Here is a 16,370-nt window from a genome sequence, read left to right as displayed (position 1 = left end):
GATTTCAAAAATCCTTTTCTATCAAATGGGATAGGCCATCATAATGTTTGAAGAAAAAATATTACTCCTGTTGTTTATCATGTGACAAAAGGGTCAAAATACTATGCAACTATAGAACAACGTAGAATAAGATTACAATGGGAAGGTGTTGTTTCCATACACAACATCTGTATTATACAGGTATACTTTCAGCAAGAATAATAAAACAATAGAAATACATATGTCTATTGTTTCAATATTTTTGCTGAAAGTACCTCTATAATAACGTATGATCCAAATTCCACTTATAAACTTACTCATGCATGGCAAGGCAAGGCAAAGCAATTTTACTCATAAAGCACCTTTCATACACAGAGGTAGGTTCAAGTTGCTGAATCTGCATGCAGAGCAGGTCCTGTAACCACTGACACATTAGTAGAAGAAGTAATTTATTTGAACAGTTGATTTACAGAACCAACGCTCCACATTTGGGGGATTTAATCATTTCTTTTTGGTCAAGTACCCTTCTAATAATTTAGTTTTTTTTAACAGTATAAAGAGTAGGCAGTACAAGCAATTGCTGGAATTATTTCTTACAACTTAACAGTGTGTGTGTGTGTGTGCGCACGATGGGCACATCTCTGCGGCAATTGAGGCAAATGTTAATTACATGGGTTCAAAGACACTCCATTATGAGAGCGCAGACAGAGTGGAGGGGAGGGGAGAAAAGGGAGTGGAGAGCAGGGGCATAATCCGTCCTCCTCAACAGCTCCATGCTGCTGTCACACAGTGTTGCAAGGACAAATTTAATTTAGTCGGGGGATTTAGCCCATTCAGCGACTGACTTTGTGAGCGTCTAGCTCACTTTGGCTGTCGTTGGCTGATGAGGGGGCAGAGTTGAAGGATCCAAACCCATTCACCTTCGCACTCGGAACATCTAATCAACTTTAAGAAATTCAAAAAGGATTTGAGTTCACGTCAGCCCCGGTGTCAATTTTTACTGCTGCAAATACTTTCATGTCGATTATGCTGAAACGTTGGCTGGTTGCGTTTTTACAGAACACAAACATCACCTGGCAAATATGCAGAGCGGATGAGGAAAGCTAATGCAAATGGAGCTGAAGAGATAAGTGTGAACTGATATATTTGTGCATGCTGTGGACTAATAGACCATTTTAATCACCCAGAAGAGATACTAGGCAGAACCAACAGCAGGCAGTGGGACTGTTATGATTTCCACTTTGCATATATACCTGTGAGTTTCTAGATGGAAGTTTTATTCCACGACCCTCTGGGAAAGAAATTACAAGATAAATCTATAGAAAAATCAGTGAAGACGGAAAACCTAAGAATACCATCCATTCTGTAACGGAGATATCCCTCGTGTGTGCAGAGATTTGCCGGCGAGGAGGGCATGCCTTCATAACAAGACCTCCAGTTCCCATCCGCCCACCACAACCACAGAGCAGGTCCCATCGCGCTGAGCTGACCGGTGCAAAGGTCTCAGAGGGTTTAAACGCTGCGTTGTTGTCGTAGCATGCTGCGGCCTGTCCTCACATGGGGAGGGGAAGTCGGAAAATAGATAGAAATAAAAGACTAAGGAAATTGTCTGAAAAAGTGAGTGACCATCCATCTGCATTGACTACAAGCCTTAATTACCTGGCCACCATTCACTCCAGATGGTGGGAAATCAAAGTAGGAAGAGTGGGAAGAGAGAGTAATGGGGAAGCTTCACTTTGTTTCTACCTTCACCATCCATCTCATTACAACACGATGGAGAATAATGAGGAAAACACACCACTCTCAGGGTTTTCCAATTGTTTTCCAATTGTTTTCCAATAATTTCAGAATCTCGTCTGAAATTAAATGTCTTCGAAATTTAACTTTGTGTCTGTGAATTTAAGTCCATGGGTGGTCAACCTTTTTCCTATCAAGGGACATATTTTTTTTTATATCACATCCTTACATTGCCAAACTAAATTATCAAGCACAACAGCAATGGCTGGAACTGCTTTTCTTTGGTGAACTGTCTGATCTCAGATGGCAGTGATGAAGAAACGACTCGCATTGATTTTCCAGGTTAGGGTGACTCAGACTTGAACAGTAGTCATGATGGTAGCCTGACAGGACCCCTCTTTACTATGTCCACTATTTCAGTTAGTTTTTCTATTATCTTGAAGATATTTTCGTATCTCATGGGCTGTATTCAACCTGGAGGCTGGTTGGGAAATAAGCGGGGAGAGTGAAATAATACTCCAAATAATGAATAAGAACATTCAGACTAAAGCCTGACTATAAAAGACATTTTGCCAGGAAGAAAAAGAAAAGACAGATTAGAAACAGATGTCAAAGAAGCAGACGTTTACCTTGATGGGTTTAGTTCAGCTCATCACGCTCATGTTTGAAGAACAACTAACCCAATGCTCTCTACCTCGGACACTAGTAATGATCATAACTGCCTGTGAGTGTAAAGAGTGAACTGTGACTGAAAGCACAGAGACAAAGGTAAAAGCAGATCATAGCAGAAAGCAATGAAAGAGTCCATTATGTAGAAATTAATCTTTCTACACTTGACACAAGCTCCTCTACTTTCTTAACTCAGTCAAGATGCTGAAACACTCACAAGACACAACATCGTTCTCTTCCCTTCATCAATCAGTCTTATCCAGTGTTTTTTCAACCTGGGTGTCACTTTGTGTAGTTGTGGTATCATCATCGCTTGCTATCATGATATTACTTTACAAACCTCATCCAAACTTATGGGGCTGTGGTAAAATAGGAAGACAGAAGAAAACAGTGAGGTGGAGATTAAGAAATCAAAAACCAGACCAGATATTCTAAAAGGTTACAGTAGAGCACACAGTGCAGACTGTCCTTTTCCTTCTCAGATCCAACAATGGAAAAGTGGGCATTCTGTGGGCTGCTGCCTCGCTTATACATTTATCTATATATATATATCTATATCTATATATAGATATATATATAACTCATATATATGAATAAGATAGTCAATCTATACTAAAACAAATAAGGCAATTATCAAGAAATATTAAAGTTTCAAAGCAATTCTACAGCCATAACAACCCAGCAATTCTGTGCTGCTCTGTTTAGATTACATTTCTCCTCCAGAATCTCTCCATCCATCTGCTGAATCCTATTTTCGTGACAAACAATAAGAAGCACAAACTCACTCCATCACTGCTGCCGGAGGATGCCACAGAAAGGGATGAAGGGAGGATCAGGCTGAATTAGGAATGATGAGGTGGGAAGAAAGTTCCCATTCGTTCACAGTGTCTACTTAATATATGGTCACATGATGTTAGTCAGGTCAATTATCTTGTAAAGTAACCAATTCATTTTATACAACGATCAGTCGGATCTAGACGTGGCAACATGGTGAAACTGTTTGTGATTCTGCAGCTCATCAACTGTTGAACAATTCTGTCTCCCAAATCAATCTTCTCTGAAAAAATGTACCGATATGTACCTGCATAAGTTGCATGATTTAATTTGTTGTAATTTAAACGTGTTTGAGTCTTCTCATGGTGTCAGTATATTATACTGGGATACCATAATTGGTTATTAAATAGCAAGTCCTCACTAATGAGCAATAATTAAAGTGAATGTGAATGATGTAATTATACCCAGCCCCAGTTAATTCTACCTGTTCTGATGTGGTTATTATTAAACCTAATTGCTTTTTTGCTATTTAATCCAACAAATTTATAATGCCTCTAGCTGGAGGAAAAACAATCTTCTCTTAGATAATACTAACACACCGGTCTACCCTGTTTTAACAGTGTTTGTAATGGAGAGGACAGCTTTATCTGCACATATTTCTGGATTGAGAAAAAAAAATGCTTAAACTATGACTAAACTTGTGACTTTGAAGATTTGAGGTGCTGCTCGGGTAACAGGATAGAGTTGTCCCCTAGCTTCGGGGGAACAGAAAATCCCAGGTGTCAACAACCTGTCAACAGACTCAACTGGTAATTCAGTTATCCACATATGAGGAGTGGGACCCAGATGTGAAGTCAGCATGTGCTGTCACAACACCGCTGCCCCCGAACATCAAAGTGAGCTGCGGCGGATGCTCGCGGAGCAATCATCTGACAATCAGTGCTATCGCTCACAGCAATGACTCACCCAGGAATAAACCCTCTCATCATAACTCTGATTGACCTGCTCTGCACAGTGTCGGTAGCTACAGTCTCTCCGCAGCCCACGAGGTGGAGAACAGCAGCTGGAGTGATTTGTTTGGCCCAATCATCAGACGCCCTGCTCCCCAGAAACTTCCTCCAGCTCCTCGTGGAGAGAAATGAATGCACTCCCCTTGGAGGTGTGTGTAATCCCTCCAGCATGTTGTGGGTCTGCCCCCAGGGTGTCCTCCTCACAGTCTGGGAGGGATTGTCCACGGGAGGCTTACCCAAATCAACTCGGCTCTTTCGGTGCACATGAAGCCCCTCACCTCTCAGTTCTTAGTAGCCCTTCGTTCCAAGCTGCAGTACAGCAGCGGAGGTGTAAACGTGGAGTCAAATACACACGATTAACATTCCTGGTGTCATTGATATGTGTAAATTGTCATGCACATTTGTTCTAGAAATGTTTTCACTCAAATCAGATAACCACCGTGGTATGAAACTTGCCCTTATCTATGTTCTTTTTAACCGATGGTTTCTGCTTTGTATCAAAGACGCTACTTAGTATTGTACAGCAGAACTGAGGAAAAATTTACCCCTACAAGTTTGAGCTGGATGTGTTTTATCATTTTCTTAGTGTGTGTGTGTGTGTGTGTGTGTGTGTATGCTACCAACTCATGTACCTGCTCTTTATTTGTCTCTCTGCTCAGACACTGAATGATTGACCCCTTGGCAAAGGCTTCCATGCATATAACAAAAGACAACCAAGTCTCAACCAGCTTTTGGGAATTTCCAACACACCTTGTGGATTACTGTGTTGCATGAAAAGGAAACAAAAGGTTGTTAAATCTTAAACTGTGTTATTTAAACATGAACATAGTATAATAACCATTGTTTTTCCTGTCTCGCTGGCTGAAGCAGCCCCCAGTGGAACATCATGTCTGTGTATGGTTGAACCAAGACACTGTACCCTGCGGGGGAAGCTTATTTCAGCTGTATTTGACAAGGATCGCATTTTTCAGTCAGTCGCCATAAGTTGAAACACAGTAAGTCAGTTGTTGAATCGCTACCTTTGCCTTCAGGCTCAGCTTCCTCGTAACCGCAACATTCTCACACAATCCCCCCCCCCATCAATTTCACAACCCATCTTAACCTCACTCACAGAGAGATACAGTACAACCAGAGAGACATTCATTTGAGGCACAACATACTCCCAGATCAAATTATGAACTCCTCCCTTTTCAGACTTGAAGGTAATGAAGGTACCAGCTGCTTTACAACAGAAAACCATCCCAGTAATGATGCTAAAAGAAAAATACATAATCAGCAAGAATGCAGGGAGCTCGGAGGTGTGTGAGTGTCCCGCTAGCAGCATTGTGAGTCTCACCTTGGGCAACTCTGGAAAAAGCGGGGTGACTCACTCCTCGAGGTTAAACTAGTTTCACAACACAGACTCAAATCTGCTCACACAGTTGATACAAAACAAGTGCAAAGAGACACAATAAACAACCAATTATCTGGGACATGGCATGTAAGACAAAGCTAATCAAACCTCTTCAGCGTCCACTTTGATTGCATCACTGAAATAGGAACAGGGTAAGACATTGTTTGGTTTAAAAAAAAAAAAAGAAAGAAATACAATTCAGGATCTCCTGAGAGAAATAAGGGGGATGTAAGTAGTTTATGTAAATGTTGACTTTGAGGGAGAGAGAACAAGTGTTGTTAGCGTGACACCAGGCGGCACGCACAGGCTCACCTCTCTCCCACCGAAACCTTCTTTTATTATGTTGTGATTCAAATCCGTATCCACCCCGTCACCTCTCCGATGGCGCTGATAATGTTGCTTAATAAAAATTATGCAAAGGAACAGCTCTCGCTCGTGCTCTGGACATATTGAATTATCTGTCTGAGGAGTGAGGGAGATGAGAGAAAACCCAGGAGATGGATGACCTCTTCTAGTCTCGGGCATGTCTCCCTCTTTCTCTCTCTGCGGGGGTTAATATGGTTTTAATGAAACCCTGCTCCGACAACAATTTATGTCACCGTGTAAAATGAGTGAGAAGTGATGGAGAGGTTCAGCGTGAAACAGTTTTATTTAGTGAAAGATGAACAGAGGAGACAGCAACAGAAAAGAGTTGTGAGAGACATTTTAACAAAGATCAGGCCCATTCATCACTTTAATAGTTACCACAAACCTTCTGGTTTTTCTTTTTTCTTTTTGGTATAGCTGTGGGTCTGTCTCAGTGGGTTAATGTGGTTCTGATACACTGTTTTATTGCTGCATGGATAGAAAATTGAAGGGAGAACGAGCGAGCGATGACAGTAGCTGAGGGGTTCAATCTGGAGCTGCTCCACTTAACTGGAGGATGAACAGAAGAGATGAGGAGAGGAGATGAATTAAGAGAGCTGAGGAGTAATGTGCTGCACTCACTGAGCCGCAGTGGGCTCAGTGATGAAAGCATTGTTGTATTAATAGGATCGTGTCTGTGTGTGTGTGTGTGTGTGTGTGTGTGTGTGTGGCTACAAGTGGATAAAATAAAAAGAAAAGAAGTATACTGAGGGCTGGTGGCTGTGCACTCAAGTCAGCGCGGCAGAGAGGGACAGGAGTCAATAGATGTGTAAGAGATAAAATGAGACAGAAAAGAAGTAAGAGGATAGAAAACGAAAAAGACGGAGATAAATGGACAGAGGAGATAAAAGAGGTGAGACAAGGTAAAATAAAACACGACAGGAAAGATAAGGCAAAGTTCGAAAGACAAATTAATTCAAGTTTCGATGAAGAAAGGAACGTTTGACAGACATTCATTATCATGTAAGAGATGCAAATTAAGAATAAGACAGAGACATACGAGGGTCACAGCAAGGGGGAAGTAAAAAGAGAGAAGGCTGTGAAACTTAAGTGAAGGTGGTCTACCTTAAACCGGAGAGAACATCTCTCTGCGGTTGTGTGGTTATTCTGAGCAGAGACCTGAAGGGGTCCATTTTGCAAAACCAGCAACTGTAAAGTACAGGAAACTTCCCATTATCCGCTGTTATCTCCAAGTCAAACCAGACTTACCAGGACCAGTTGAATATTTTGTCTTGTGATGTGATCCATTTTGATGTTCTAGCAAGTTCTTTGTTTGGGATTTAGCATGTCCTCCAATTTCACTCAAACACACCACTCTCAGGGTGGGTCACTTTCAATCATATTTTACACAAGCTACAATGTAAAAATAAGTTTGTTTTTTTATGTTGAACTTTTTCATTTCTGTAAGACAGGGAATAAAATCATCATAAGAGGAAAGTTGATTTTTTTGATGGGTTCAGCCAGAGCAGACAGTCTCCATTCAGGTCTTTACAATAGTGGATGTACTACACTGCAATAATGGACGAAAAGTAAGAGACTACTGCAGTGAAGAGCTGGAGGACATCAGTAAAGCTAAAACATTCACAGCCCAATGTGTCGGCCGCCCCATGGTTGCTTTGGAAACACAGAACTCACACACAGGAGTCAGAATCCTTGCCTGGACAGATTAGACATGCATCCTTCCCCTATAAATAAAGCAGCCACAGGAGGTGTTAACTTCCCCCTTGTCTTCTTCCTCCCTGTTCATTTTCACCCAACAGATCAGATGGTGGCTCGGTGCTTTGGGCGCCTAAGTGTTGGATTCCCCTCCTCGGGTCATCTTCTGTGTCACAGTTCAGACTAGCACAGAGGATGCATGTGTGAAGCTCCCCACAGTTCAGTTAAACTCATTACAAAGGACAGACCAGCAAGCACAAAGCAATACCGGCTGAGAGGTTCAGTCTGAGGCTGCTTGATTTAAGGGGGAGGATGAGTGTAAGAGCATTATTCAGCTTCACATCAACCAGACACATTTTAATGGAAAAAGGTTGAATGCGTGTTTTAACGTTACAATCTGAATGTACTAAATAATCAATAATAGTCTTTTAATCTTGTGACCTTTGTTGAAGGTTGTTCGAGAGGTTACAAGGTCCCATGATGAGAGCACATCTGATAATGTTCTATAGCTGTGTCTTGATTCAGGGGCTGCATCCTGAGGCTGCATTACTCGGCGCACATGGGCCGTGCAGAACGCGAAGGTCGAACCGGAATGATCCGCTTTCCGTGATTAGCCCCACTGGCTTGCCCCGCTCCTTAATGCATTTGCATTTCAACAGAGCTAATGGGGGACACTATGAGAAAGTTTTAATGCACCTTGGTTCTTTTCAATATATGACTTTTAGCTATTGAGCTGAAACGTGTTACTTAAGCATTGGACGTCTCGTCGCTTGCCAGAGCCATTACCTCCTCGAAAACCAATTTCTAAACAAAGCGCAATGACTCCTGAGATTGGTTGGGCTGGAAGGATCCAACCATGGGGGTCTTTGTGTTTCGTGGATGAAAGAATGCACTTGTCAGCAACATTTGAAGGAGCCTTCAAAATGGGACAGTGCGATCTCGCCGCTGCAACACAATCGGTCTTCAAATGCAGCCACAGCTAATGTGTCATTGAAACGATCAACTAAAAGCGAGAGCTGTCGCTTTAGACCTATTCATTCTGTTCTGAGTTGAAACAGTATTATTATAACAGTATTATTATTAGTTTATGCATTCATTAAAGCACAGTCAAATAAAAGAGATCAAACAACTGCATGGCTCGGGGCCTCAATGAGTGATACTCTTGAGGAGATACTTACACGACGCAAGTCATTTGTTAGATAAATGTCAGAGCTAATGGGAATTGAATTTAGTTCAAATAAAACCGGAGTATTAATTACTTAAACATACCTACTGAACTGCAGCAAAGCATGTAACAAAACTCTTTCTGTGGAAGCCAATTACAGATAAGACGGCACCGTGATACAGTGCATTATGTACAAAAGGGAATTTACAAAGGCATGCTCTGTTTTGTACTCATGCTCAAGAGAAGGAGGAAGAAGAGAAAAGTGAAGAAGAGAAGGAGGAAGAAAGCATGATGACATAACAGAAATTTCGGCTTTTTCACTTGTTTTGAGCTGTTGCTGCTCGCTGACATTTTAGCCTTCTTGTCCAGGAGCATCAGCAACATCCAGAAATGAACACTGACACTCCCACTTAATTGCATATTAAGAGAGAGCCTCAGGTTGTGTAGGGGTGTATGCTGAGATGCCTCATTTCACCCTTCATCCTCCCCTCATTTATCCTCCTCTTCCTCGTCAGGCATATTGAGGTCAGGTAATACAAAGAGTTCCGGGAGAAACGGGTTATTTACTGGTGATTGCAGGTTTAGTGATATTAAACTAAACTGCAGGGCACAGTGTGTGGGTGGCAGATCTTTTTTATGCCAAAGTAAGAGAACAATTACATAGGTTCTGATGCATAATAAAGATAACAGCTTTTTCATCAGGAAAGTTAAAGCGGTTGCAAAAACTTTCCGGCTGTTACTCATACATCTTAACTTTATTACCGATCTTTTAGTTGCCTGAGATGCTCTTCATTATTGTTATTCTATCTAAGATTTAATACATTTCATTACAAGAAATGGAACTGTGTTGAGTTTGTGTGCGTATACGAGATTAAATCCTTTATTTTGAAAAGCAGCAACTCCTCTTTTGTATTTTATTTTTGATACATTCTCACGTTTGACTGTCTTTACTCGAAATACAATGAAGTCAGTACACACGGAAAATCAAAAGGAAGTAGAGCAGGTTTTTAAAGGATTTCAGAGAGATGCCCGCTGGCTGATGTCCAAGCCTTGCAGAGATCAAAGACACAGCGGATTTTGAACAATTGTTCATTAATTTACACTGAAAACTCACATTCATTCTCACACAGTCACACACAGCTACACACAGTCACAGAGAACAAAAGGCGGAGGATGATTTCAAAGCTAGTTAATCATCAGTTAATAACGATTAGTATGTGGATCAAAGCACTGAGTGTAGATGCTAATATCAATTAGTGGACTGAGAAGATGTTTCTATTTAAACACAGCTAGTGCTGAGAACCAACTTTGACCAGAGGAGACAGCAGGTACACAGCAGTCAGTTTGACTCAAAGTGTCTTTGTGTCTATGATCAATAGTTGTGTGCAAGTTTTTTATCATAACGATGACAAAACTCCGTCCTATAGTAGCTGTTAGGCTCTATGGATGGCAATGTTTGCATTTCAGTACATCAACTCTGGTCAACATTAAAAACAACTTGACAGCTAATCTTGGTTCCCACAGGACGAGTCCTCTGTCTTTGGGTGACATTTCTCAGCATCAATTGGACAGACTGCTATGAACTTTAGTTTCACACCTTCAGGATGAATTGAAATAACTTTTGGTCAACCTTACAGTTTGTCCATTACACTGCTGCAAGTCGAAGACACTGAAAGTCACTCACATCACTGTGTTACATCTATTCACATATTAACTATTCTTATAATTCAATATTTTCCCATGTCTTTTAGTTTGCTTAGTTGATGGCTTGAAACCACTGAGTGTTCCACTCTGTATCTTGACTGAAAAATCTTTCATTTTCTTTCACCTCCTAATTCATCTCATTCTAGTTCTCACTCAGACTGTTTGTAGTGCCACCCTATTGGTTATTCATCACCTAATGTTTTCCCTTTTCTATCTAAGTGACACATTCGCTGTCTTTCACTTTATTCTGCTCCTGAATGGATTGCGTCCTGTCTCCTTCTTCAAAATTAAATTTCTCCTAAAAGCGTAAGAAATCACTTCTACTCCACATCCAATCATGAAATGTCGGTGGCATTATGAATTATTAGTCTGAGATAAAGAGCAGTGTTAAATAGCGCTGTGTGGCGTAACATAATTGTAAATCATGTTGCTGCCTCATTTTTATCGCCCCTCATGCAATTAAGTGTGCTGCAGCCATTTCCGTCCTCAAAATACACTTTCTTATATCACCCACTTCAGTAGTTTCCTATGGCTGCTCCTGATGATTTCAGTGATGCTTGTGTTGGCTAGGTAGCTCTTACTGTGTCGAGTTAAAGTTGTTGCTTTCGGGATGTTGTTTGTGATGCACTGTGATCCCAGATACAGTCAGGCAGCACTGAATATTTACAGCCTTTGAATGATCTCGCACCTTGTTGTTGTTGTTGTTGTTGTTTGCGGCGTGTATGATGTTCAGAGTCTGACAGTCTGAATGCTGTAATCACTTTTAATTGTTTGATATCAAAGGGTTGTTTTATTAGGGAAATGAAACTCAATAAAGGAAGTTTCTGTTTTTCTTTAAATAGAGTCAAGATAGAGGGATGAAAGAAAGCAGACAAAGCGTGTGGAGGCAGGCTGGGACATATGGTTGTATAGTGCAGATGCAACTGTGAACATTTATTACATAATCAGCTGCTCAGAGTCAGAAAGCAGACGTGGCTCCACCGTGTCCCTGTGGACCCACTGTCTTGAGGTCGGGGCACATTTCCCCCCCCCGAAATAAACAGAAACACAAGGAGTTGACAAGCTGTACAAATCCCTAGATACAAAGCACCAGCACCACAAACGAGCAAAACTCGGGCTCTACAGTTATTTCAGGGGTCCTTTAACAAGCTAACGCCGGGCATTTGGCCAGAGGACCTCGCGAGGGCAAGCACATCCGCATTATGGTTTTTTCCACTAATTTGAAGAAGACACTGCCACTTCACTGAAACGAAAGAAATATAAATGTTCCAAATCCTCAACTTGGCCGTTCACCTTCAAGCAGACCTGCCGTGTGCGGGTCTGAGCAGGGGGATTTAGCTTTTCTGCTTTTTTCTCTCTAACTTTTATAAACTCTGGCATGTTTGATGTGGCCTTTGTCCTTCAGTATTCTTCAAATCCCCAGTTTCAGCTGCAGAGACACATCCTGACCTCTGATACAACCCATTAGCTGCTGACTGACAGGGATTTATTTTTTATCCTTTGGCATGGAAAATCGCACCAAAAAACAGAGAGTCAAAAGTGCGTCTGGCTGAGCAGGCTTTTGAGTGACACTTGAGTGCAAGGAAGGAACTTGATCTCAAAATGATTATTACACTGAGAAACTAATAAATTATCTGATAAATTAAACAGTATTTTTAGTGTTATCTATTGAAGTGTCTGCTAAACTTTAATCTCAGCGTTCAACAGACATAGCTGTCTAGGTTTCTGGCTTCATTTTGCAATTACTTTATTATTTTCAATCAGTTCTCTCTCCCTGAAATGAAAAACTTTTCTTGTGAATTCGTAATTCATATTCAATACTAGGATAAAGTTATAACCAAGGTAATGGTGTGATCTGTTGCGCTGTATCCACACACAACACTGTTGCAGTGTCCGTCAGTACAGATGTCTATCATAGCGGCAAAGTGAGGAGTTGAACCTCTGGAGGTCAACAAAAACAAGGGTTCTCTCTGTTGTTATTACTTCTTATGAGGTAAAAGAGAGAAGGCTACGTTTTCCATTTGCTAATGTACTGCGTTTAAAATAATGAAGTATCTGTTACCTCATTGCTCAGCAATGACAAAATCATTTTAAATATGAATGGTCATATTGCAAGTAAAGGACAGACTGCTTGAAAGAGCCCACTTCAGAAACACATTTGAACCACAACCACAATATGACGCGAAACATCTAGAACTTGTCACATAGTCAGTCACGTATCCTCTGCAGTGAAGATCCCCCTCTCACAATGTGAACCCCCCTGGATATGAAGAACATCATGACTCTTTAGTGCATCCTGAAGAAGAGTAATGCTGATAAGCCGCAGATGGACACGAAGCAAAATGGCGGCCAGTCCAGTGTCGTCTCACAGTGAGACTCATCTGTTAAAAGTGGTGTTCATGGAGGAACAGCAGAGTGGATGTGAGGCCATTCTGCCTCGAGGCTACATGAAGCCATTGCTGATTGCGACCATTACATAGCTGCAAATAAATAACAAAGCCCTGCGACACATTATAAAGTGTTTTTTCTTCAACAATTCTACATTGTCCCACGCTGCTTCTTGCATTATCAATCATGCATGGATTGTTTTCACTGGTAAATGTCAAGACAGCCACTTTGTATATGCTGATTAAACCCTTTATTCTCTCCAGATACACATTTTGAGATGACGATTCCACGGCCAAACGTTGTGGCACTTACTGTTTGATATATACACAGCGTCGATGCTCCTTCATCTCACTGAAATATTTGGAAGCGTTTGGCAGTGATCCCAAAATAGGGCTCTGCACTTATTTGAAAATGTATAACATGCTGAGCTGTCAGTGAAAGAGTTTCCCTGAAGTGCAGCAGTATTTCAAGCACTTGAACTGAATGATTATTGGCACAGGTGCCAGTACGGTTGAAGCATGCTGAGATGATCAATGCCCACGTCAGTTCACATGCAGCGGGTATAAATCTCGTAATCACTTGTCCAACTGAGACCATGCCGCTCCATCCATGCAGGCAACAGACAATAACAGACCAGAGGGGACAAACTGAGACCAATCCGAAATTCAAAAGTCAGCCATTATAAGTAAAGTAGCAGAGGCAGAGCGATAGAAAATATTCAATTGTTTAGGCCTTAAAATAATGTTAAATTAAGTGCATCACATAACCTCCTGCTTCAGAGATCAGCCCTCGTGGATACGATTTGTCAAACGAGTGTAATTATTCCCAAACAGTAACCGAAATGGAACCCGTGTCTAACGCAGGTTTCTGATGTTTGCTGATGTTTTACATCGGGGATTAAGTGGTAAATATAGTCACTGTAGTGGGGCTTTCACAGATTAATGCAATTTCATTTATTCAACACAAAGTCAGGTACAAAATATACGGCTGGTAAAAAGTTAAAATGCTGGGCAAACAGAAACTTGGTTATCTAAATTATAAATGGGAAATGCATCTATATAGCATCTTATCAATTCTATGTCCAAGCAGAAGAGTCGTGTTGACAGCTCAAAGAACCTTTACCGCAGTACAAGTCTCGTTCATACATACACGTTCAAACAGCATTTATATACTCAGTGCACATGCTGCATGATTCACATGCTGACAGAACCCCCAACACGCTGACAGTTTCTGTAGTTTCTGTTCAGTGTCTTGCTCAAGGACACTCTGGCGGGATCCGGGTATTAAATCATGAACTTCTTGAGCCACAGCTAACACGATATGATGATAAATCATTTGTCTGATTCTTTTCTTAACATCAATTCGTCAAATTCATTGCTCACACATATGGCAGCCTGCAAATACATGATATTGCAAAGGTTTTTTAATAGATGCATAAATGAATACAACGATAAGGTTGTTTCATTTTATAATAGTTAATCATTTTGATGCTAAACTGAGCAACTTAATGTGTGGAAAAACTCAACTATTTTCAACACGCTGGACAAATGCTGACTTTACATTATTTACTATTGTAAGGTTTTTGACATGAAAACCAAATACACTAAACTGTGGAACAGCAGTACTTACATGACGACACAGCACTTTGCCAATGATGAAGTGAAAGAGGCTGAGAAACCAGTAATAACTTTTCACAGAAATGCTGAGGCCTCTGTTCCACTAGGACTACGCCACGAAGGATTTATGGCTCAATGAAAGACACTGTAGAACCAGGTTAAGATATAAGACGGTCCACATGAATATTAAATGAGTGACCTTTCCTCCCTCCGTCCCCAGCCTGTCGCTCCCCTCTGCGCTTCCCTCCAGGCACAACATGGACATGGGAGATCACTATCGAGCACACCTGAGTCTTACTCTCAACCCCTTTGCTATGATGTCTTTTAATCCAATATTACCTTCTGGAGTTGTAGCTTCCAATTCAAAAAGGAAAAAGTGGAAGACTGTGGGACTCTACAGCGCTAAAAAATGAAAGCTTTTCCTTTCAGAACTTTCACTTTGCTGCGGAATCAGATAAAAGCAATTGATGGTCTGTGAGGTCAGGTGACCCATTTAGTAAAACATGTCCTGGGACTAGAGGGAGATCAGGAAGAATAATACTGTCTCTCATTCTTTGTTTCATGCAGTTTGCATTGGAGTTGGTCTGTCTACATTCTCTGTGTCTCTGCAGCTCTGCAAACAGTCCAACACTGAAGGACTGTGTGTTCAGACTCATACTCACACATTCAGCACACACTCCAGCACCCTGCAGGATAGTTCGACTCACTGGTTCCCCACCAGTTCATGATGCACAGACAGCCGCAAAAACACACACACGCACTGCCTGCAGGTATAATGCCAGAGGTGACCAGATTTCATCTCAATTTGTATATCATCTATCCACTGAATCATAACAAAAATAGAGAAACAGAAGCATGACGGGGAAACAAATGAGGAGAACCACCGAAGCATTTGGTCAGATTTAATAAGGTGGATGCAGAGGGGGGAAACTTTTTCTTTCCTAACAATATTATGTTTGCTCCTGCACAGCCGCTGGAACTAAAAAGTATTAGCCTAGTAAACAGGGTCTCATTGTTCTCGTGCAAATCATAGATGTCAAGGTTTTACTTTGAAAAGTTTTAGCACAACACATTGCTGGTGAAATTCCCTCGTACTGTGTTGTTACTTTTGATCATATTGCACAGTCCCATGCTACAGCTTTCATGTTAACATCCTTTAATAGACCATGATGTTAGGATTGAAGCTAACCCTGGAAATAGCTCCCTGTTACTGAAGGGGCCGGCTTTGATCCTCCTGTGTGCATTAGCCATGCTGGAGCTGGTTCAGATGATAGGCTGTAGGCCTTGGTTACAGTATCTCTCTCCTTCCCACTGCTATCTCTCTCACTTCAGTCAACGGGTGGAGTGATACTTACTTTAAACACGACTTTGTACAGAAAACACAAGTACTACCACGAGCAGAAAAGCAGAAAACTTGGGTTGCCATCATGTCTCGCATCTGTCGATCTGAACCCACCATTAAGTCCCATAACTGCATACAGTAATGAAAAAGATGATGTCCTCATCAAATCAATATGGATTGTGTTTTGTCCAAATGCTTATGCATCAGGCTTGGACTGGAGCTTTTCTCAGAAACTACAGCACTATAAGAAATCAATACGATGAAATGACAGGAGGCATAGAAAACAGACTCACTGTCCTCAGTGCCGTGTGCTTTCAAAGAGACAATGAATGAGACACTGTGTCAGAGAGAGAGAGTGTTGTCTCTTTCTGGGACGCTGTTCCATCCAGGCAAGAAAGTGATATGATTGGTTTGTAGCTGGTTTTTGTGATGGACAGAGATTGGTCTGTTTATGACAGTTTCTCATTTTCTAGAATCAGCCGGGTCGAGCTCCTCTCTCTGGATGAGACACAGGAGCATGGTGAGCTCTTAG

At 41.3% G+C, this 16,370-nt stretch overlaps 1 long non-coding RNA gene across 1 annotated transcript in view; it reads right to left on the bottom strand.

Moving 5' to 3' along the window:
* LOC133958380 (uncharacterized) overlaps positions 1 to 16,370 on the bottom strand; it is a 73,769-nt gene that overhangs the window by 451 nt on the left and 56,948 nt on the right. The gene's annotated exons all lie outside the window — the stretch shown is intronic.

This window comes from Platichthys flesus, chromosome 8 (assembly GCF_949316205.1).
Source record: "Platichthys flesus chromosome 8, fPlaFle2.1, whole genome shotgun sequence".
Lineage (NCBI taxonomy): Eukaryota > Metazoa > Chordata > Actinopteri > Pleuronectiformes > Pleuronectidae > Platichthys > Platichthys flesus.
This window is presented reverse-complemented; position numbering and strand designations above follow the sequence as displayed.